The following is a 22,500-nucleotide window of genomic DNA, read 5'->3' as shown; positions in this document are numbered from 1 at the left end:
TCATCTTAGCGAGACATAGAGTAGATCATCTTGTCAAGACAGAGAGTAGATCATCTTGTCAAGACAGAGAGTAGATCATCTTGTCAAGACAGAGAGTAGATCATCTTAGCGAGACAGAGAGTAGATCATCTTGTCAAGACAGAGAGTAGATCATCTTGTCTCTGTCCTTAGATAGGAGTTGTCCTAGTTGTAGATTTGGGAAGGAGAAAAGCTCACCTCAGATGTTACTAGCCTAAGGGCTGTTCCTAAAGAACTGAGATAGCAAACCAAAACAAGCTTAACAACAACAGTGGAAGTATTGGCAGTACACAGTGCAGCCAGTAATGATGCTGCTAAATTAGATGTTACCGTCATGTTAGACTCAATAAACGTCTCTTTCAGAGTAGTCAGCCCTCGAGGCGGGGAAACGCTTTCCAATAACTACAAACAGATGCATGGAGAACACACTGTGACTGCATCCCAAATGACACTTTAGTCCCTTTATAGTGCACTACCTTTGACCAGGGTCCGTAGGGCTCTGGTTAAAAATAGTCTACTGTATAGGGAATAAGGTGCCATAGAAATAGGGGGCCATTTGGAACACACCCGGTGACTGTGGTGGAGAGGTCAGGGAGAAAGGTACAGCCGTCTCGCCTGCTAAAGGAAAACAAGGTGATTACCTTCTTTCACACCAACTAGTCAGTTGTTAAAAAAAAAAGGCCTGCAATGAAATAAGTTCTTCAGGCTTCAAGGTTCACTAACGGGCCATTGGTCGCCTCATTACGATTTCAGAATTGGTCTACGGTCCATGTGTACCATGAACTCTGGGGAACCCTGGTTGATCTAACAGAACCTATTACACGTTCTTTGAGAACACTTTTAGAAGTAAGGGGAGGTTCCTGACTACGGCATAAAGAAAGAACAAAGAAACTAAGTTCAAGAAACTTGCGGTTGAAATATGAAACAATTGACTTGTTCTTCTTGTGGCTTTCCGGCAGACTAGACGCTTCTGAGTGTACTGCTGCCACTCGCAGGTCAAAACTGAGTCCATATCCCAGAGACTTGGAGACTGTTTTGCCTTCAGCTGTGAGACTGGCTTCCTGTCTGTGGTGCCAGTCAAGGTCAGCTATGAGGCTGGCTTCCTGTCTGTGGTGCCAGTCGAGGGCCGCTGTGAGGCTGGCTTCCTGTCTGTGGTGCCAGTCGAGGTCCGCTGTGAGGCTGGCTTCCTGTCCATGGAGCCAGTCGAGGTCCACTGGAGGCTGGCTTCCTGTCTGTGGTGCCAGTCAAGGTCAGCTATGAGGCTGGCTTCCTGTCTGTGGTGCCAGTCGAGGTCCGCTGTGAGGCTGGCTTCCTGTCTGTGGTGCCAGTCGAGGTCCGCTGTGAGGCTGGCTTCCTGTCCATGGAGCCAGTCGAGGTCCACTGGAGGCTGGCTTCCTGTCTGTGGTGCTAGTCAAGGTCAGATAAGGATAAACTAGGAAGCTACCAGAAGAACTGTGTGATCAGCGTTAGCCAGTTGTTTGACAAGAGAAGATTGAAGGCTAGCTACTGTTTCTAGGGTGGAGGACATTCTCTATCAGCTTGATTACAGTGGAAAGCGACATAGAAACATTTATAAACTGATTTATAAAAGGAGAGATATCAAAGACAACAGTAAAGTTTGCTCTTCATTAAAAGCCATTGATTCATTTTTCTAGCATTTTATCAAGGGAAAACATTTAACAATGTTCTTTGTTTCCCTTCTCTGAAAAAAAGACTTGTATTGCTGGTTGTTTTCTGAGCTATGCTTTCTAGAACTGTAGGACAAAGATGGATCTGTCACCAGCACCGAGTCCTCCAGCCTTCCAGCAGACGTCCTTTCTCCATGACGGACTGACTGGCCTGATGAAAATAGACCAGGAAAACCACAAGCATTGGAGAGTTGACGGAGCTAGCCGGAGCGTTCGGGCCTTCCAACAGTGCACGCTCCTGTTCAGCCTAGACAACTAGCTGGACAATGTAGTCATACACATGAACCAACGGCCTGTTTCACAGTCACTCAGCAACCACGGCTCGGACTGGCTGACATGGCTAAAAACAGACACAGTAGTCTCTGTAATGATGAATCTCATGTACATACAGAAGACTGATTGAGCCTGGCGCCTTGCAGTCTTCCCTTACCAGGTGGACTGGGACTGAGTGAGAATGATACTGCTTTTCCATAGGGACATGAACCCCCCCCCAGCTAACAACAAACGTTCCTACAACTTTAGAGAATGTTCCTTTTAACCTACTATGTTAATGCTCCTAACCTGCTGTGTTAATGCTCCTAACCTGCTATGTTAATGCTCCTAACCTGCTGTGTTAATGCTCCTAACCTGCTGTGTTAATGCTCCTAACCTGCTATGTTAATGCTCCTAACCTGCTGTGTTAATGCTCCTAACCTGCTATGTCAATGCTCCTAACCTGCTATGTCAATGCTCCTAACCTGCTATGTTAATGCTCCTAACCTGCTATGTCAATGCTCCTAACCTGCTATGTCAATGCTCCTAACCTGCTGTGTTAATGCTCCTAACCTGCTATGTTAATGCTCCTAACCTGCTGTGTTAATGCTCCTAACCTGCTATGTCAATGCTCCTAACCTGCTGTGTTAATGCTCCTAACCTGCTGTGTTAATGCTCCTAACCTGCTGTGTTAATGCTCCTAACCTGCTATGTTAATGCTCCTAACCTGCTATGTCAATGCTCCTAACCTGCTATGTTAATGCTCCTAACCGGCTGTGTTAATGCTCCTAACCTGCTATGTTAATGCTCCTAACCTGCTGTGTTAATGCTCCTAACCTGCTATGTCAATGCTCCTAACCTGCTATGTCAATGCTCCTAACCTGCTGTGTTAATGCTCCTAACCTGCTGTGTTAATGCTCCTAACCTACTATGTTAATGCTCCTAACCTGCTGTGTTAATGCTCCTAACCTGCTGTGTTAATGCGCCTAACCTGCTGTGTTAATGCGCCTAACCTGCTGTGTTAATGCTCCTAACCTGCTGTGTTAATGCTCCTAACCTGCTATGTTAATGCGCCTAACCTGCTGTGTTAATGCTCCTAACCTGCTGTGTTAATGCTCCTAACCTGCTATGTTAATGCTCCTAACCTGCTGTGTTAATGCTCCTAACCTGCTATGTTAATGCTCCTAACCTGCTGTGTTAATGCTCCTAACCTGCTATGTTAATGCTCCTAACCTGCTGTGTTAATGCTCCTAAACTGCTGTGTTAATGCTCCTAACCTGCTGTGTTAATGCTCCTAACCTGCTGTGTTAATGCTCCTAACCTGCTGTGTTGTGTTAATGCTCCTAACCTGCTGTGTTAATGCTCCTAACCTGCTGTGTTAATGCTCCAAACTGCTGTGTTAATGCTCCTAACCTGCTGTGTTAATGCTCCTAACCTGCTGTGTTAATGCTCCTAACCTGCTATGTTAATGCTCCTAACCTGCTGTGTTAATGCTCCTAACCTGCTGTGTTAATGCTCCTAACCTGCTGTGTTAATGCTCCTAACCTGCTATGTTAATGCTCCTAACCTGCTGTGTTAATGCTCCTAACCTGCTGTGTTAATGCTCCTAACCTGCTGTTAATGCTCCAAACTGCTGTGTTAATGCTCCTAACCTGCTATGTTAATGCTCCTAACCTGCTGTGTTAATGCTCCTAACCTGCTGTGTTAATGCTCCTAACCTGCTATGTTAATGCTCCTAACCTGCTGTGTTAATGCTCCTAACCTGCTGTGTTAATGCTCCTAACCTGCTGTGTTAATGCTCCTAACCTGCTGTGTTAATGCTCCAAACTGCTGTGTTAATGCTCCTAACCTGCTATGTTAATGCTCCTAACCTGCTGTGTTAATGCTCCTAACCTGCTGTGTTAATGCTCCTAACCTGCTGTGTTAATGCTCCTAACCTGCTGTGTTAATGCTCCCAACCTGCTATGAAAAAGTCACTTCGGTATGGAAGTGGTGTGAAAAGAGTGTTTCCCGCCTCACTATACCGACCCAGTAAGTATATAACCTATTGATATCCCTTATTGGGACAGGGGCTAGGGTGTTGGTCATTGTTGCTGGGGGGGGGTCCCAGACCCACTAGGGGAATCACCCTACTCTCACATTCTAAACAATATATGTTCATTTCATTATTTTGGCAACAGTTACAACACCCCTATCTGATCTCTGGTCAGACTTGAATGTTTGTACAAACTGTTTATCTGAGCCAAAACATGAATACCGAAGTTACACAACAGTGGCTGATGTTCGTCCGAACTGAAACTGAAGGTCACGATAAACGCTTATTGGCATTCATAAACTTCTCTTCAAACTTCACATCTTTCTCCCTCTGAAACTCCAATAAAATATACTGCATTTTTTTGGGTGAAAAGGCAACAGGTTTGTCAAACAAAACACATTTCAGTAGATAACACACAGTGAATCGCTGGTGTTTTATTTTGGCCTGGAGTTTGAATTTCGTCTCCTGTGTTATGATGCTAACAGTTGAAGTGAATTAGTGCAATGCTAAGACAGAGGCCCAGTTCAAGCAGTCTAATGTTGATTACAGTAAGCATGTCACTTGATACTTCAGACCAGTACAGTCCTCCTCCTCTCTCCTAGGACCCTGAATCATTCTTCCTCCATCAGTCACTCAGACTCATCTCAACTGAATTTTTTATTTTATTGTATTTGACCTTTATTTAACCAGGCAAGTCAGTTAAGAACAAATTCTTATTTTCAATGACGGCCTACCAGGGAACAGTGGGTTAACTGTCTTGTTCAGAGGCAGAACGACAGATTTTTACCTTGTCAGCTCGGGGATTCGATCTTGCAACCTATTGGTTACTAGTCCAACGCTCTAACCACTCAACTGAATTAAGCTGCTAAATTAAAAGGCTAATTGACATAGCGGATCTGAACCTGTATCTTTTATATGTAACGAGTCTTCATGTTGAGATTAAGGTTTATAGGTCCAATGCAGACGTTTTATCTCCATTTCTGGGTAATAATGAAGTACCTTACTGTGATTGTTTTCAATTAAAATGGTCAAAAAGAAACAAAAATAGATTCTTAGCCATGAGCAATTTCTCAAGCAAGGATTTTGCTAGGACTGTCTGTGAGTGGTCTGAATGGGGAGGGGGAAACAAAAAACTAGCTGTTATTGGCAGAGTGGTTTAGAACACTCTTTCTTATTGGTCTATTAACTAATTTACCACCCGGTTAAAAACTCCCAAGCTCCATCCCACCAGAACAGGCTGAAATCTCAGACAGCCTTTTCAAATAACTCTTACACTAAAAGGGGATTATCATAATTTTCATTATTGCACAGTATTATTCCAACCTCATAGTGTGTAAATATATATAAAACACAGGAAAGAAATCACATTTTTGACTGCACTGGGCCTTTAACACAGGACTAAACACATTTCACGTTAGCTAGGCCAGTAGCTGCGATCGTAAACTGAAGACTGGAATTTAACTTGCAATGCATTTGAGTTACAGAGATAAAGTGAAAAGGCAAATAGCTATGCAAAGCAAACAGAGAGTAGTAGGTTAAATACATATGAGGTGAGAGAGCAGCAGCTGAATCATGTTATAAAACACAATAACCTCCACATCAGCAGGTTCACAAATACTGCTGGATCATTTTCAGAGACGGGGTGGAAAGATGCAGGTTCCACCAGTCAGCCAGCCGGCCAGCCAGTCACTCAGCTAGCCAGCCATCCAACCAGTCAGCCAGCCAGTCGGCCAGCCAGTCACTCAGCTAGCCAGCCATCCAACCAGTCAGCCAGCCAGTCGGCCAGCCAGTCACTCAGCTAGCCAGCCATCCAACCAGTCAGCCAGCCAGCCAGTCATCCAACCAGTCACTCAGCTAGCCAGCCATCCAACCAGTCAGCCAGCCAGTCGGCCAGCCAGTCACTCAGCTAGCCAGCCATCCAACCAGTCAGCCAGCCAGTCACTCAGCTAGCTAACCAGCCATCCAACCAGTCAGCCAGCCAGTCGGCCAGCCAGTCACTCAGCTAGCCAGCCATCCAACCAGTCAGTCAGCCAGCCGGCCAGCCAGTCACTCAGCTAGCCAGCCATCCAACCAGTCAGCCAGCCAGTCGGCCAGCCAGTCACTCAGCTAGCCAGCCATCCAACCAGTCAGCCAGCCAGCCAGTCGGCCAGCCAGTCACTCAGCTAGCTAGCCAGCCATCCAACCAGTCAGCCAGCCAGTCGGCCAGCCAGTCACTCAGCTAGCTAGCCAACCAACCAGTCAGCCAGCCAGTCGGCCAGCCAGTCACTCAGCTAGCCAGCCATCCAACCAGTCAGCCAGCCAGTCGGCCAGCCAGCCAGTCGGCCAGCCAGCCAGTCGGCCAGCCAGCCAGTCACTTAGCTAGCCAGCCATCCAACCAGTCAGCCAGCCAGTCGGCCAGCCAGCCAGTCACTTAGCTAGCCAGCCATCCAACCAGTCAGCCAGCCAGTCGGCCAGCCAGCCAGTCACTTAGCTAGCCAGCCATCCAACCAGTCAGCCAGCCAGTCGGCCAGCCTGCCAGTCACTTAGCTAGCCAGCCATCCAACCAGTCAGCCAGCCAGTCGGCCAGCCAGCCAGTCGGCCAGCCATCCAACCAATCAGCCAGCCAGTCGGCCGGCCAGCCAGTCGGCCGGCCAGCCAGCCGGTCGGCCAGCCAGCCAGTCAGCCAGCCAGCCAGTCGGCCAGCCATCCAACCAATCAGCCAGCCAGTCGGCCAGCTAGCCATCCAACCAGTCACCCAGCCAGTCGGCCAGCCAGTCGGCCAGCCAGTCAGATATGTAACAGCAGCAGGCAGGTCTGAGAGAGACAGACGTGTCCAGACAGAGCTACTGAGTGCTGACAGAGGCATGGTGATAATCCCAGATATTTGTCTCAGGCCCTGCATGGCCACTTGTCAACACAACACACAGTACAACATGGTTATTTTAAACCTGCGTATTTACTAGTCCTGAGGGGTGGGGAGGGGAGTATTTCATGACAACAACATTAAGGATTAGAAAGATAATAAAGGGAACTGAACTAATTAAGATAATCTATGAAATGACAGACTAATAAAGTGAATTGAACTAATTATGATAATCTATGAAATTACAGGCTAATAAAGTGAATTGAACTGAACTAATTAAGATAATCTATGAAATTACAGGCTAATAAAATCAACTGCTCTGGACATTCTGCTTACCCTGGACCAGGCCCTGATCCCCGGGACTCGAAAGAGGAAGCGGTGGCGCAAGCGAGGCAGCGTCATGACTAAACTACGTCGGCGAGCATGTAGACCGCCATTGCCTTGTGTTTCGTTGAGCTCCGTTCCAGACTGTCCTATCAACGAGACCTGAAAAACTGTAACATCCTACGTTTCTCAGAGTTGTGCCTCAACGAGGACATGGACATACAACAGACAGTTGTTTCTGTACATGGTCAAGACCAGAGAGTAAGGTGAGACAGGGAGGACTGTGTCTCTTTTCCTGGCAGGAAAACTTACATCCGTTTTACCTCACTTTTACCAGAATTTCCCCTGTTTAACTAGAGGAGACAAAACTCTAGATCCCCTTTACTTCACACAGGCGCTCACAACGCTCTCCTTCACCCTCCATTTGGCAAATCTGACCCTAACGCTAACCTCCTGATTCCTGCTTACAAGAAAAAAATCAAAACAGGAAGTACCAATACAGAAGTGGTCAGATGAAGCGTCTGCTAAGCTACAGGACTGGTTCGCTAGCACAAACTGGAATATGTTCCGGGACTCATCCGATAACATTGAGGAGTTTACCAAATCAGTCACTGGCTTCATTAATAAATTCATCGACGACGTCGTCCCCAGATAGGGGACAGAGAGGGAGACATAGAGAGGGAGACATTGACCGTCTGTACATATCCCAACCAGAAGCAATGGATTACAGGCAACATCCGTACTGAGCTAAAGGCTAGAGCTGCCGCTTTCAAGGAGCGGGATATTAATCTGGACGCTTCTAAGAAATCCCTCTACGACCTCTGACGAGCCATCAATCAGACAGAAAGTCAATAAAGGACTAAGATGGAATCCTACTACACCGGCTATGACACTCGACGGATGTGGCAGGGCTGTAAAACTATCACGGCTTCAGGGTGTGGTAAGCAGCAGCTGTGGGATGCTGCACTGGCCTCAGCCTCGTTCCTCTCTCCTCAGAGCTCTGGCCTGGCCTCAGCCTCATTCCTCTCTCCCCAGAGCCCTGGCCTGGCCTCAGCCTCATTCCTCTCTCCCCAGAGCCCTGGCCTGGCCTCAGCCTCATTCCTCTCTCCCCAGAGCCCTCGCCTGGTCTCAGCCTCGTTCCTCTCTCCCCAGAGCTCTGGCCTGGTCTCAGCCTCGTTCCTCTCTCCCCAGAGCCCTGGCCTCAGACTACATTACAGAGCTAGCTGGCTGGATCAGAGTGCTAGTGAAGGCTGGCTGGGTGGATAGCTGGCAGGGGATGGACCAGGGCCAATGGCATCATTAAGGGCTGCATGTTCTAACGGGCCGCTGCCTTGGCCCATCTAAATAGGGCCTCAAACTCTGCCTCCTAGTGCCCCTCCCCCCCCCGCTCTGTCCCCCCTCTCTCTCTTTCTCTCCCACCCCCTCTCTATGTCTCCCTCTCTGTCCCCTATCTCTCTGTCTCCCTCTTTCTCTGCCTCTCTCTCTCCACTTCAAAGCCCATGACTTTATCCCTGTCCTGCTAGTCGGGCCGGCCCAGGCCACCACAGCCAGATGAACTCCCTCAATTGACATTAAGGGAGGAGTGAATAGACTGAACTGGGCACGCTCACAAAGGCCTCACTGTTATCGTTTAGTACAGTACAGTAGCCTCAATGCTCTGAAGCTCTGGATTCACATACAATGGCATGACACATAAACAAGTCAGAGCAGCCATTTATACAGCCTGCAGTCTATTGAGCCTTCCTACAGGCAACCATTCTATAGTCAGGGAAAATATGATCTGAGAGAGCAGCAATCGCTAGCTCTATCTATTAATGGAAAAATGGATCAGCCTCAGAACCCTACCGAGGAGGGATAAACCTCTCAGAACCATACCGAGAGGAGGGATCAACCTCTCAGAACCCTACCGAGAGGAGGGATCAACCTCTCAGAACCCTACCGAGAGGAGGGATCAGCCTCTCAGAACCCTACCCAGTGGAGGGATAAACCTCTCAGAACCCTACCCAGAGGAGGGATAAACCTCTCAGAACCCTACCGAGGAGGGATAAACCTCTCAGAACCCTACCGAGGAGGGATAAACCTCTCAGAACCCTACCGAGGAGGGATAAACCTCTCAGAACCCTACCGAGAGGAGGGATAAACCTCTCAGAACCCTACCGAGAGGAGGGATCAGCCTCTCAGAACCCTACCCAGAGGAGGGATAAACCTCTCAGAACCCTACCGAGAGGAGGGATCAACCTCTCAGAACCCTACCGAGAGGAGGGAATAACCTCTCAGAACCCTACCGAGAGGAGGGAATAACCTCTCAGAACCCTACCGAGAGGAGGGAATAACCTCTCAGAACCCTACCGAGAGGAGGGATCAACCTCTCAGAACCCTACCGAGAGGAGGGATCAACCTCTCAGAACCCTACCCAGAGGAGGGATCAGCCTCTCAGAACCCTACCCAGAGGAGGGATCAACCTCTCAGAACCCTACCCAGAGGAGGGATAAACCTCTCAGAACCCTACCGAGAGGAGGGATCAACCTCTCAGAACCCTACCGAGAGGAGGGAATAACCTCTCAGAACCCTACCGAGAGGAGGGATCAACCTCTCAGAACCCTACCGAGAGGAGGGAATAACCTCTCAGAACCCTACCGAGAGGAGGGAATAACCTCTCAGAACCCTACCGAGAGGAGGGAATAACCTCTCAGAACCCTACCGAGAGGAGGGAATAACCTCTCAGAACCCTACCGAGAGGAGGGAATAACCTCTCAGAACCCTACCGAGAGGAGGGAATAACCTCTCAGAACCCTACCGAGAGGAGGGAATAACCTCTCAGAACCCTACCGAGAGGAGGGAATAACCTCTCAGAACCCTACCGAGAGGAGGGATCAGCCTCAGAACCCTACCGAGAGGAGGGATCAACCTCAGAACCCTACCGAGAGGAGGGATCAGCCTCTCAGAACCCTACCCAGTGGAGGGATCAACCTCTCAGAACCCTACCGAGAGGAGAGATCAGCCTCTCAGAACCCTACCGAGAGGAGGGATCAACCTCTCAGAACCCTACCGAGAGGAGAGATCAGCCTCTCAGAACCCTACCGAGAGGAGGGAATAACCTCTCAGAACCCTACCGAGAGGAGAGATCAGCCTCTCAGAACCCTACCGAGAGGAGGGATCAGCCTCAGAACCCTACCGAGAGGAGGGAATAACCTCTCAGAACCCTACCGAGAGGAGGGAATAACCTCTCAGAACCCTACCGAGAGGAGGGATCAGCCTCTCAGAACCCTACCGAGAGGAGGGAATAACCTCTCAGAACCCTACCGAGAGGAGGGAATAACCTCTCAGAACCCTACCGAGAGGAGGGAATAACCTCTCAGAACCCTACCGAGAGGAGGGAATAACCTCTCAGAACCCTACCGAGAGGAGGGAATAACCTCTCAGAACCCTACCGAGAGGAGGGATCAACCTCTCAGAACCCTACCCAGAGGAGGGATCAGCCTCTCAGAACCCTACCCAGAGGAGGGATCAACCTCTCAGAACCCTACCCAGAGGAGGGATAAACCTCTCAGAACCCTACCGAGAGGAGGGATCAACCTCTCAGAACCCTACCGAGAGGAGGGAATAACCTCTCAGAACCCTACCGAGAGGAGGGAATAACCTCTCAGAACCCTACCGAGAGGAGGGAATAACCTCTCAGAACCCTACCGAGAGGAGGGAATAACCTCTCAGAACCCTACCGAGAGGAGGGAATAACCTCTCAGAACCCTACCGAGAGGAGGGAATAACCTCTCAGAACCCTACCGAGAGGAGGGAATAACCTCTCAGAACCCTACCGAGAGGAGGGAATAACCTCTCAGAACCCTACCGAGAGGAGGGAATAACCTCTCAGAACCCTACCGAGAGGAGGGATCAACCAGGATTTACACAACGTAAGTGTTAACAAGTGTCATCCTTTAATCACATCTGTGAACATCCAATTGAACAGTTAACAAATTGATTGTAAACCATCTCATTCAAGGGAAACAGCCCAGAACTCTTCTAACTAAGGTAAAATGGGAGCGTTGAAAAGGCTGATGGACTTGTAGAACAAAAGAGAGAGTGAAAACCCTGGCTGGATATCAAGGTGGTGAGTGACAGGATGAAGATGAAGAAACACAAATAGCAGAGGATTCTAACATTCTCTAACTGCACTGTGACGTCACCGCATGTCTGATGACTCACACACAGCAGCAACACGGCCAAAGCAAACAGTAGAGTTCCACTCCTGCCGTCGTAGAGCCCTCATATTTCATTAACATACAGTACACCTCCTCTACCATGTGACAGGGTTTCAACTAGACAGTCCATCTCCTCTACCATGTGACAGGGTTTCAACTAGACAGTCCACCTCCTCTACCATGTGACAGGGTTTCAACTAGACAGTCCACCTCCTCTACCTTGTGACAGGGTTTCAACTAGACAGTCCACCTCCTCTACCATGTGACAGGGTTTCAACTAGACAGTCCATCTCCTCTACCATGTGACAGGGTTTCAACTAGACAGTCCATCTCCTCTACCATGTGACAGGGTTTCAACTAGACAGTCCATCTCCTCTACCATGTGACAGGGTTTCAACTAGACAGTCCACCTCCTCTACCATGTGACAGGGTTTCAACTAGACAGTCCATCTCCTCTACCATGTGACAGGGTTTCAACTAGACAGTCCACCTCCTCTACCTTGTGACAGGGTTTCAACAGACAGTCCACCTCCTCTACCTTGTGGCAGGGTTTCAACTAGACAGTCCACCTCCTCTACCTTGTGGCAGGGTTTCAACTAGACAGTCCATCTCCTCTACCATGTGACAGGGTTTCAACTAGACAGTCCATCTCCTCTACCATGTGACAGGGTTTCAACTAGACAGTCCACCTCCTCTACCATGTGACAGGGTTTCAACTAGACAGTCCATCTCCTCTACCATGTGACAGGGTTTCAACTAGACAGTCCACCTCCTCTACCTTGTGACAGGGTTTCAACAGACAGTCCACCTCCTCTACCTTGTGGCAGGGTTTCAACTAGACAGTCCACCTCCTCTACCTTGTGGCAGGGTTTCAACTAGACAGTCCACCTCTACCTTGTGACAGGGTTTCAACTAGACAGTCCACCTCTACCTTGTGACAGGGTTTCCACTAGACAGTCCACCTCCTCTACCATGTGACAGGGTTTCAACTAGACAGTCCATCTCCTCTACCATGTGACAGGGTTTCAACTAGACAGTCCATCTCCTCTACCATGTGACAGGGTTTCAACTAGACAGTCCACCTCCTCTACCATGTGACAGGGTTTCAACTAGACAGTCCATCTCCTCTACCATGTGACAGGGTTTCAACTAGACAGTCCACCTCCTCTACCTTGTGACAGGGTTTCAACAGACAGTCCACCTCCTCTACCTTGTGGCAGGGTTTCAACTAGACAGTCCACCTCCTCTACCTTGTGGCAGGGTTTCAACTAGACAGTCCATCTCCTCTACCATGTGACAGGGTTTCAACTAGACAGTCCATCTCCTCTACCATGTGACAGGGTTTCAACTAGACAGTCCACCTCCTCTACCATGTGACAGGGTTTCAACTAGACAGTCCATCTCCTCTACCATGTGACAGGGTTTCAACTAGACAGTCCACCTCCTCTACCTTGTGACAGGGTTTCAACAGACAGTCCACCTCCTCTACCTTGTGGCAGGGTTTCAACTAGACAGTCCACCTCCTCTACCTTGTGGCAGGGTTTCAACTAGACAGTCCACCTCTACCTTGTGACAGGGTTTCAACTAGACAGTCCACCTCTACCTTGTGACAGGGTTTCCACTAGACAGTCCACCTCCTCTACCATGTGACAGGGTTTCAACTAGACAGTCCATCTCCTCTACCTTGTGGCAGGGTTTCAACTTTCTGTTGACAGGATGTGACTCATCTTTGCTCATGCTATGAAGCTGTGAAAACAGTGTGGGTTTGGAAAACATCATGAGTCTTAAAGGTGGGAGTAAAACCTAGAATATTGCTTTGGGAAACAACACAAACCCTTGCAGTGGTAAAGAGAGATAAACACTCCCTTTAAAGAGGAGCCAGTTAAGAGAAAAGTAAACTACACTTGAATGTCTTTTTCAGAATACTAAACAACCCCTTGTACTTATACGTAAGCCTGAACAGAACACAACACAACAGAACAGAAGAGAACAGATCAGAACAAAACACAACAGGAGAGAACAGAACACAACAGAAGAGAACACAACACAACAGAAGAGAACACAACACAACAGAAGAGAACAGAACACAACAGAAGAGAACAGAAGAGAACACAACACAACAGAAGAGAACAGAACACAACAGAAGAGAACAGAACACAACAGAAGAGAACACAACACAACAGAAGAGAACAGAAGAGAACACAACACAACAGAAGAGAACAGAACACAACAGAAGAGAACACAACACAACAGAAGAGAACAGAACACAACAGAAGAGAACAGAAGAGAACACAATACAACAGAAGAGAACAGAACACAACAGAAGAGAACAGAAGAGAACACAACACAACAGAAGAGAACAGAACAGAAGAGGACAGAACACAACAGAACAGAAGAGAACAGAACAGGACAGAACAGAACACAACAGAAGAGAACAGAAGAGAACACAACAGAACAGAAGAGAACAGAAGAGAACACAACAGAACAGAACACAACAGAACAGAACAGAACAGAAGAGAACACAACAGAAGAGAACAGAACAGAGAACAGAAGAGAAGAGAACAGAAGAGAAGAGAACACTTCAGAACACAACGGAACAGAACAACACCTGTCCTCAGTAAAACCCTCTGACTGATCCAAGCAAAAGCGGATTGTTACTGTACCTATCTGTCCATGAAAGGTGACTACAATAAACCTTGGCAGATTAAACACAGTAATACTTGAATGCAAACGGTTGTTCTTTGCGAGGATTGTTTAATTGACATTCTTAATACTTCAGGAGGCTCTGAGTCGGAAAGCTGTCTCGACTTCATGTTCTTGGGGAAATAAATATGTTGACAACAATCCACTATTGATGGCAACAATGTCTTTTATCAATCTAGCCTTTCTTCCCGTAGTTTAAACCTCTCCAAATAAGATGATAACAGTCGTAGGCCTACATACTCTATATCTAACCTCAACACCCTCAACCACTCATTTCATATTAAACACTATATTTTTATATGACTTTATGAGATCACGTTCCTGTCTCAATAAAGTATCTTGTAAAATGTGAACAAACATCAATATGGGACTAATATTAACGTACTGCAAGCCCACAACAAGGAGACTGTATCTCATCTGCAGTCGTCTGTCACCCGTCCAAGTCTGGGAGGAAATAGATGAAATTATAAGATCATTCAACAACAAAAAAATTAGAAAAAACTTTATTGACTTCTTTAATTCGTGCCAAATCCTGTGAGGCGAAACAACGCTATTGAAAGCATTTGATGAGTGTAAAGCAGGTGTATACAGGTTATAACAGGTTATATACAGGTTATAACGACACCGGGAAACTCACTTCAAACTCTGACTTACAGGGTATTGTTATGGGTATACTGTTGTAGTTAAGTGTGCATTATTGTAGTGTACAGGCTACACTCTATGGACACAAATGACGGAAGTGAACTGAAGGTCTGAGGGGAAAGCCAATGGTAGGGCTAGTAGCTATGTAGTTGGAACGTTATGGGATGCCCCAGGGTATAGGCCTATGTCTGTCAACAACCTTTCAACCACACACACACACACACACACACACACACACACACACACACACACACACACACACACACACACACACACACACACACACACACACACACACACACACACACACACACACACACACACACACACACACACACACACACACACACACACACTCCATTTTATATGTTACAATATGATTTAATAAGACTCTGTCTTCAAGAACTGCAGAGGTATTAGAATGTGATGTATTGTAAGACAGTGCTGGTTTACCACTGTCCCTCAGGTTTATGGCTGGGTGAGGGGGATGGATAAATAACACTGGGGTTATACAGTACACACAGTCTATGTCCTACTACTCAGACCTGGAGGGCCCCAACTTCCTAAATAATGCTAGTTGCCATGGTGACAGCTCTTACTACACCAAGCTTGAAGAATGAACACCAGGTTTCCTCTCTAACTGACTCTACTACTATAACCTAGTGTTACCTCTCTAACTGACTCTACTACTATAACCTAGTGTTACCTCTCTAACTGACTCTACTACTATAACCTAGTGTTACCTCTCTAACTGACTCTACTACTATAACCTAGTGTTACCTCTCTAACTGACTCTACTACTATAACCTAGTGTTACCTCTCTGACTCTACTACTATAACCTAGTGTTACCTCTCTAACTGACTCTACTACTATAACCTAGTGTTACCTCTCTAACTGACTCTACTACTATAACCTAGTGTTACCTCTCTAACTGACTCTACTACTATAACCTAGTGTTACCTCTCTGACTGACTCTACTACTATAACCTAGTGTTACCTCTCTGACTCTACTACTATAACCTAGTGTTACCTCTCTAACTGACTCTACTACTATAACCTAGTGTTACCTCTCTGACTCTACTACTATAACCTAGTGTTACCTCTCTGACTCTACTACTATAACCTAGTGTTACCTCTCTGACTCTACTACTATAACCTAGTGTTACCTCTCTGACTGACTCTACTACTATAACCTAGTGTTACCTCTCTAACTGACTCTACTACTATAACCTAGTGTTACCTCTCTAACTGACTCTACTACTATAACCTAGTGTAACCTCTCTAACTGACTCTACTACTATAACCTAGTGTTACCTCTCTAACTGACTCTACTACTATAACCTAGTGTTACCTCTCTAACTGACTCTACTACTATAACCTAGTGTTACCTCTCTAACTGACTCTACTACTATAACCTAGTGTTACCTCTCTAACTGACTCTACTACTATAACCTAGTGTTTCCTCTCTAACTGACTCTACTACTATAACCTAGTGTTACCTCTCTAACTGACTCTACTACTATAACCTAGTGTTACCTCTCTAACTGACTCTACTACTATAACCTAGTGTTACCTCTCTAACTGACTCTACTACTATAACCTAGTGTTACCTCTCTGACTCTACTACTATAACCTAGTGTTACCTCTCTGACTCTACTACTATAACCTAGTGTTACCTCTCTGACTCTACTACTATAACCTAGTGTTACCTCTCTAACTGACTCTACTACTATAACCTAGTGTTACCTCTCTGACTCTACTACTATAACCTAGTGTTACCTCTCTGACTCTACTACTATAACCTAGTGTTACCTCTCTAACTGACTCTACTACTATAACCTAGTGTTACCTCTCTAACTGACTCTACTACTATAACCTAGTGTTACCTCTCTAACTGACTCTACTACTATAACCTAGTGTTACCTCTCTGACTCTACTACTATAACCTAGTGTAACCTCTCTAACTGACTCTACTACTATAACCTAGTGTTACCTCTCTAACTGACTCTACTACTATAACCTAGTGTTACCTCTCTGACTCTACTACTATAACCTAGTGTTACCTCTCTGACTCTACTACTATAACCTAGTGTTACCTCTCTGACTCTACTACTATAACCTAGTGTTACCTCTCTGACTCTACTACTATAACCTAGTGTTACCTCTCTAACTGACTCTACTACAATAACCTAGTGTTACCTCTCTGACTCTACTACTATAACCTAGTGTTACCTCTCTGACTCTACTACTATAACCTAGTGTTACCTCTCTAACTGACTCTACTACTATAACCTAGTGTTACCTCTCTGACTCTACTACTATAACCTAGTGTTACCTCTCTAACTGACTCTACTACTATAACCTAGTGTTACCTCTCTGACTCTACTACTATAACCTAGTGTTACCTCTCTAACTGACTCTACTACTATAACCTAGTGTTACCTCTCTGACTCTACTACTATAACCTAGTGTTACCTCTCTAACTGACTCTACTACTATAACCTAGTGTTACCTCTCTAACTGACTCTACTACTATAACCTAGTGTTACCTCTCTAACTGACTCTACTACTATAACCTAGTGTTACCTCTCTGACTGACTCTACTACTATAACCTAGTGTTACCTCTCTAACTGACTCTACTACTATAACCTAGTGTTTCCTCTCTAACTGACTCTACTACTATAACCTAGTGTTACCTCTCTAACTGACTCTACTACTATAACCTAGTGTTACCTCTCTAACTGACTCTACTACTATAACCTAGTGTTACCTCTCTAACTGACTCTACTACTATAACCTAGTGTTACCTCTCTGACTCTACTACTATAACCTAGTGTTACCTCTGACTCTACTACTATAACCTAGTGTTACCTCTCTAACTGACTCTACTACTATAACCTAGTGTTACCTCTCTAACTGACTCTACTACTATAACCTAGTGTTACCTCTCTAACTGACTCTACTACTATAACCTAGTGTTACCTCTCTGACTCTACTACTATAACCTAGTGTTACCTCTCTAACTGACTCTACTACTATAACCTAGTGTTACCTCTCTAACTGACTCTACTACTATAACCTAGTGTTACCTCTCTAACTGACTCTACTACTATAACCTAGTGTTTCCTCTCTAACTGACTCTACTACTATAACCTAGTGTTACCTCTCTAACTGACTCTACTACTATAACCTAGTGTTACCTCTCTAACTGACTCTACTACTATAACCTAGTGTTACCTCTCTGACTCTACTACTATAACCTAGTGTTACCTCTCTAACTGACTCTACTACTATAACCTAGTGTAACCTCTCTAACTGACTCTACTACTATAACCTAGTGTTACCTCTCTAACTGACTCTACTACTATAACCTAGTGTTACCTCTCTAACTGACTCTACTACTATAACCTAGTGTTACCTCTCTAACTGACTCTACTACTATAACCTAGTGTTACCTCTCTGACTGACTCTACTACTATAACCTAGTGTTACCTCTCTAACTGACTCTACTACTATAACCTAGTGTAACCTCTCTGACTGACTCTACTACTATAACCTAGTGTTACCTCTCTGACTGACTCTACTACTATAACCTAGTGTTACCTCTCTGACTCTACTACTATAACCTAGTGTTACCTCTCTAACTGACTCTACTACTATAACCTAGTGTAACCTCTCTGACTCTACTACTATAACCTAGTGTTACCTCTCTAACTGACTCTACTACTATAACCTAGTGTTACCTCTCTGACTCTACTACTATAACCTAGTGTTACCTCTCTGACTCTACTACTATAACCTAGTGTTACCTCTCTGACTCTACTACTATAACCTAGTGTTACCTCTCTAACTGACTCTACTACTATAACCTAGTGTTACCTCTCTGACTCTACTACTATAACCTAGTGTTACCTCTCTGACTCTACTACTATAACCTAGTGTTACCTCTCTAACTGACTCTACTACTATAACCTAGTGTTACCTCTCTGACTCTACTACTATAACCTAGTGTTACCTCTCTAACTGACTCTACTACTATAACCTAGTGTTACCTCTCTAACTGACTCTACTACTATAACCTAGTGTTACCTCTACTGACTCTACTACTATAACCTAGTGTTACCTCTCTAACTGACTCTACTACTATAACCTAGTGTTACCTCTCTGACTCTACTACTATAACCTAGTGTTACCTCTCTAACTGACTCTACTACTATAACCTAGTGTTACCTCTCTAACTGACTCTACTACTATAACCTAGTGTTACCTCTCTGACTCTACTACTATAACCTAGTGTTACCTCTCTAACTGACTCTACTACTATAACCTAGTGTTACCTCTCTGACTCTACTACTATAACCTAGTGTTACCTCTCTAACTGACTCTACTACTATAACCTAGTGTTACCTCTCTAACTGACTCTACTACTATAACCTAGTGTTACCTCTCTAACTGACTCTACTACTATAACCTAGTGTTACCTCTCTGACTGACTCTACTACTATAACCTAGTGTTACCTCTCTAACTGACTCTACTACTATAACCTAGTGTTTCCTCTCTAACTGACTCTACTACTATAACCTAGTGTTACCTCTCTAACTGACTCTACTACTATAACCTAGTGTTACCTCTCTAACTGACTCTACTACTATAACCTAGTGTTACCTCTCTAACTGACTCTACTACTATAACCTAGTGTTACCTCTCTGACTCTACTACTATAACCTAGTGTTACCTCTCTGACTCTACTACTATAACCTAGTGTTACCTCTCTAACTGACTCTACTACTATAACCTAGTGTTACCTCTCTAACTGACTCTACTACTATAACCTAGTGTTACCTCTCTAACTGACTCTACTACTATAACCTAGTGTTACCTCTCTACTGACTCTACTACTATAACCTAGTGTTACCTCTCTAACTGACTCTACTACTATAACCTAGTGTTACCTCTCTAACTGACTCTACTACTATAACCTAGTGTTACCTCTCTAACTGACTCTACTACTATAACCTAGTGTTACCTCTCTAACTGACTCTACTACTATAACCTAGTGTTACCTCTCTAACTGACTCTACTACTATAACCTAGTGTTACCTCTCTAACTGACTCTACTACTATAACCTAGTGTTACCTCTCACTGACTCTACTACTATAACCTAGTGTTACCTCTCTAACTGACTCTACTACTATAACCTAGTGTTACCTCTCTAACTGACTCTACTACTATAACCTAGTGTAACCTCTCTAACTGACTCTACTACTATAACCTAGTGTTACCTCTCTAACTGACTCTACTACTATAACCTAGTGTTACCTCTCTAACTGACTCTACTACTATAACCTAGTGTAACCTCTCTAACTGACTCTACTACTATAACCTAGTGTAACCTCTCTGACTGACTCTACTACTATAACCTAGTGTTACCTCTCTAACTGACTCTACTACTATAACCTAGTGTTACCTCTCTGACTCTACTACTATAACCTAGTGTTACCTCTCTAACTGACTCTACTACTATAACCTAGTGTAACCTCTCTGACTCTACTACTATAACCTAGTGTTACCTCTCTAACTGACTCTACTACTATAACCTAGTGTAACCTCTCTGACTCTACTACTATAACCTAGTGTTACCTCTCTAACTGACTCTACTACTATAACCTAGTGTAACCTCTCTAACTGACTCTACTACTATAACCTAGTGTAACCTCTCTGACTCTACTACTATAACCTAGTGTTACCTCTCTGACTGACTCTACTACTATAACCTAGTGTAACCTCTCTAACTGACTCTACTACTATAACCTAGTGTAACCTCTCTGACTCTACTACTATAACCTAGTGTTACCTCTCTAACTGACTCTACTACTATAACCTAGTGTAACCTCTCTAACTGACTCTACTACTATAACCTAGTGTTACCTCTCTAACTGACTCTACTACTATAACCTAGTGTTACCTCTCTAACTCTACTACTATAACCTAGTGTTACCTCTCTAACTGACTCTACTACTATAACCTAGTGTAACCTCTCTAACTGACTCTACTACTATAACCTAGTGTTACCTCTCTAACTGACTCTACTACTATAACCTAGTGTAACCTCTCTAACTGACTCTACTACTATAACCTAGTGTAACCTCTCTAACTGACTCTACTACTATAACCTAGTGTTACCTCTCTAACTGACTCTACTACTATAACCTAGTGTTACCTCTCTAACTGACTCTACTACTATAACCTAGTGTTACCTCTCTAACTGACTCTACTACTATAACCTAGTGTTACCTCTCTAACTGACTCTACTACTATAACCTAGTGTTACCTCTCTAACTGACTCTACTACTATAACCTAGTGTTACCTCTCTGACTCTACTACTATAACCTAGTGTAACCTCTCTAACTGACTCTACTACTATAACCTAGTGTAACCTCTCTAACTGACTCTACTACTATAACCTAGTGTAACCTCTCTAACTGACTCTACTACTATAACCTAGTGTTACCTCTCTGACTCTACTACTATAACCTAGTGTTACCTCTCTGACTCTACTACTATAACCTAGTGTTACCTCTCTAACTGACTCTACTGCTATAACCTAGTGTTACCTCTCTAACTGACTCTACTACTATAACCTAGTGTTACCTCTCTAACTGACTCTACTACTATAACCTAGTGTAACCTCTCTAACTGACTCTACTACTATAACCTAGTGTTACCTCTCTAACTGACTCTACTACTATAACCTAGTGTTACCTCTCTAACTGACTCTACTACTATAACCTAGTGTTACCTCTCTGACTGACTCTACTACTATAACCTAGTGTTACCTCTCTGACTGACTATACTACTATAACCTAGTGTTACCTCTCTGACTCTACTACTATAACCTAGTGTTACCTCTCTGACTCTACTACTATAACCTAGTGTTACCTCTCTGACTCTACTACTATAACCTAGTGTTACCTCTCTAACTGACTCTACTACTATAACCTAGTGTTACCTCTCTGACTCTACTACTATAACCTAGTGTTACCTCTCTGACTCTACTACTATAACCTAGTGTTACCTCTCTGACTCTACTACTATAACCTAGTGTTACCTCTCTGACTCTACTACTATAACCTAGTGTTACCTCTCTAACTGACTCTACTACTATAACCTAGTGTTACCTCTCTAACTGACTCTACTACTATAACCTAGTGTTACCTCTCTAACTGACTCTACTACTATAACCTAGTGTTACCTCTCTAACTGACTCTACTACTATAACCTAGTGTTACCTCTCTAACTGACTCTACTACTATAACCTAGTGTTACCTCTCTAACTGACTCTACTACTATAACCTAGTGTTACCTCTCTAACTGACTCTACTACTATAACCTAGTGTTACCTCTCTGACTCTACTACTATAACCTAGTGTTACCTCTCTAACTGACTCTACTACTATAACCTAGTGTTACCTCTCTAACTGACTCTACTGCTATAACCTAGTGTTACCTCTCTAACTGACTCTACTACTATAACCTAGTGTTACCTCTCTAACTGACTCTACTACTATAACCTAGTGTTACCTCTCTAACTGACTCTACTACTATAACCTAGTGTTACCTCTCTAACTGACTCTACTACTATAACCTAGTGTTACCTCTCTGACTCTACTACTATAACCTAGTGTTACCTCTCTAACTGACTCTACTACTATAACCTAGTGTTACCTCTCTGACTCTACTACAATAACCTAGTGTTACCTCTCTAACTGACTCTACTTCTATAACCTAGTGT

At 44.7% G+C, this 22,500-nt stretch overlaps 1 protein-coding gene and 1 long non-coding RNA gene across 14 annotated transcripts in view; both read right to left on the bottom strand.

Moving 5' to 3' along the window:
* Positions 1-22,500, bottom strand: part of LOC123724063 (protein MTSS 1) — a 155,340-nt gene that overhangs the window by 113,305 nt on the left and 19,535 nt on the right. The window lies entirely within an intron of this gene.
* LOC145879607 (uncharacterized) overlaps positions 19,850-22,500 on the bottom strand; it is a 4,665-nt gene continuing 2,014 nt past the window's right edge. For 3 of the 8 annotated variants that reach the window (XR_014392459.1, XR_014392463.1, XR_014392462.1), the window contains exon 3: positions 19,850-22,500. This exon is cut by the window's right edge and continues 209 nt beyond it. This is a non-coding gene — a long non-coding RNA (uncharacterized LOC145879607). The other 5 variants (XR_014392461.1, XR_014392456.1, XR_014392457.1 and 2 more) reach the window with 5 other exon arrangements.

Source organism: Salmo salar, chromosome 05, assembly GCF_965601325.2.
Source record: "Salmo salar chromosome 05, fSalSal1, whole genome shotgun sequence".
Classification (NCBI taxonomy): Eukaryota; Metazoa; Chordata; class Actinopteri; order Salmoniformes; family Salmonidae; genus Salmo; species Salmo salar.
The sequence above is the reverse complement of the archived record's forward strand: the minus strand, read 5'-3'. Positions and strand labels throughout refer to the sequence as shown.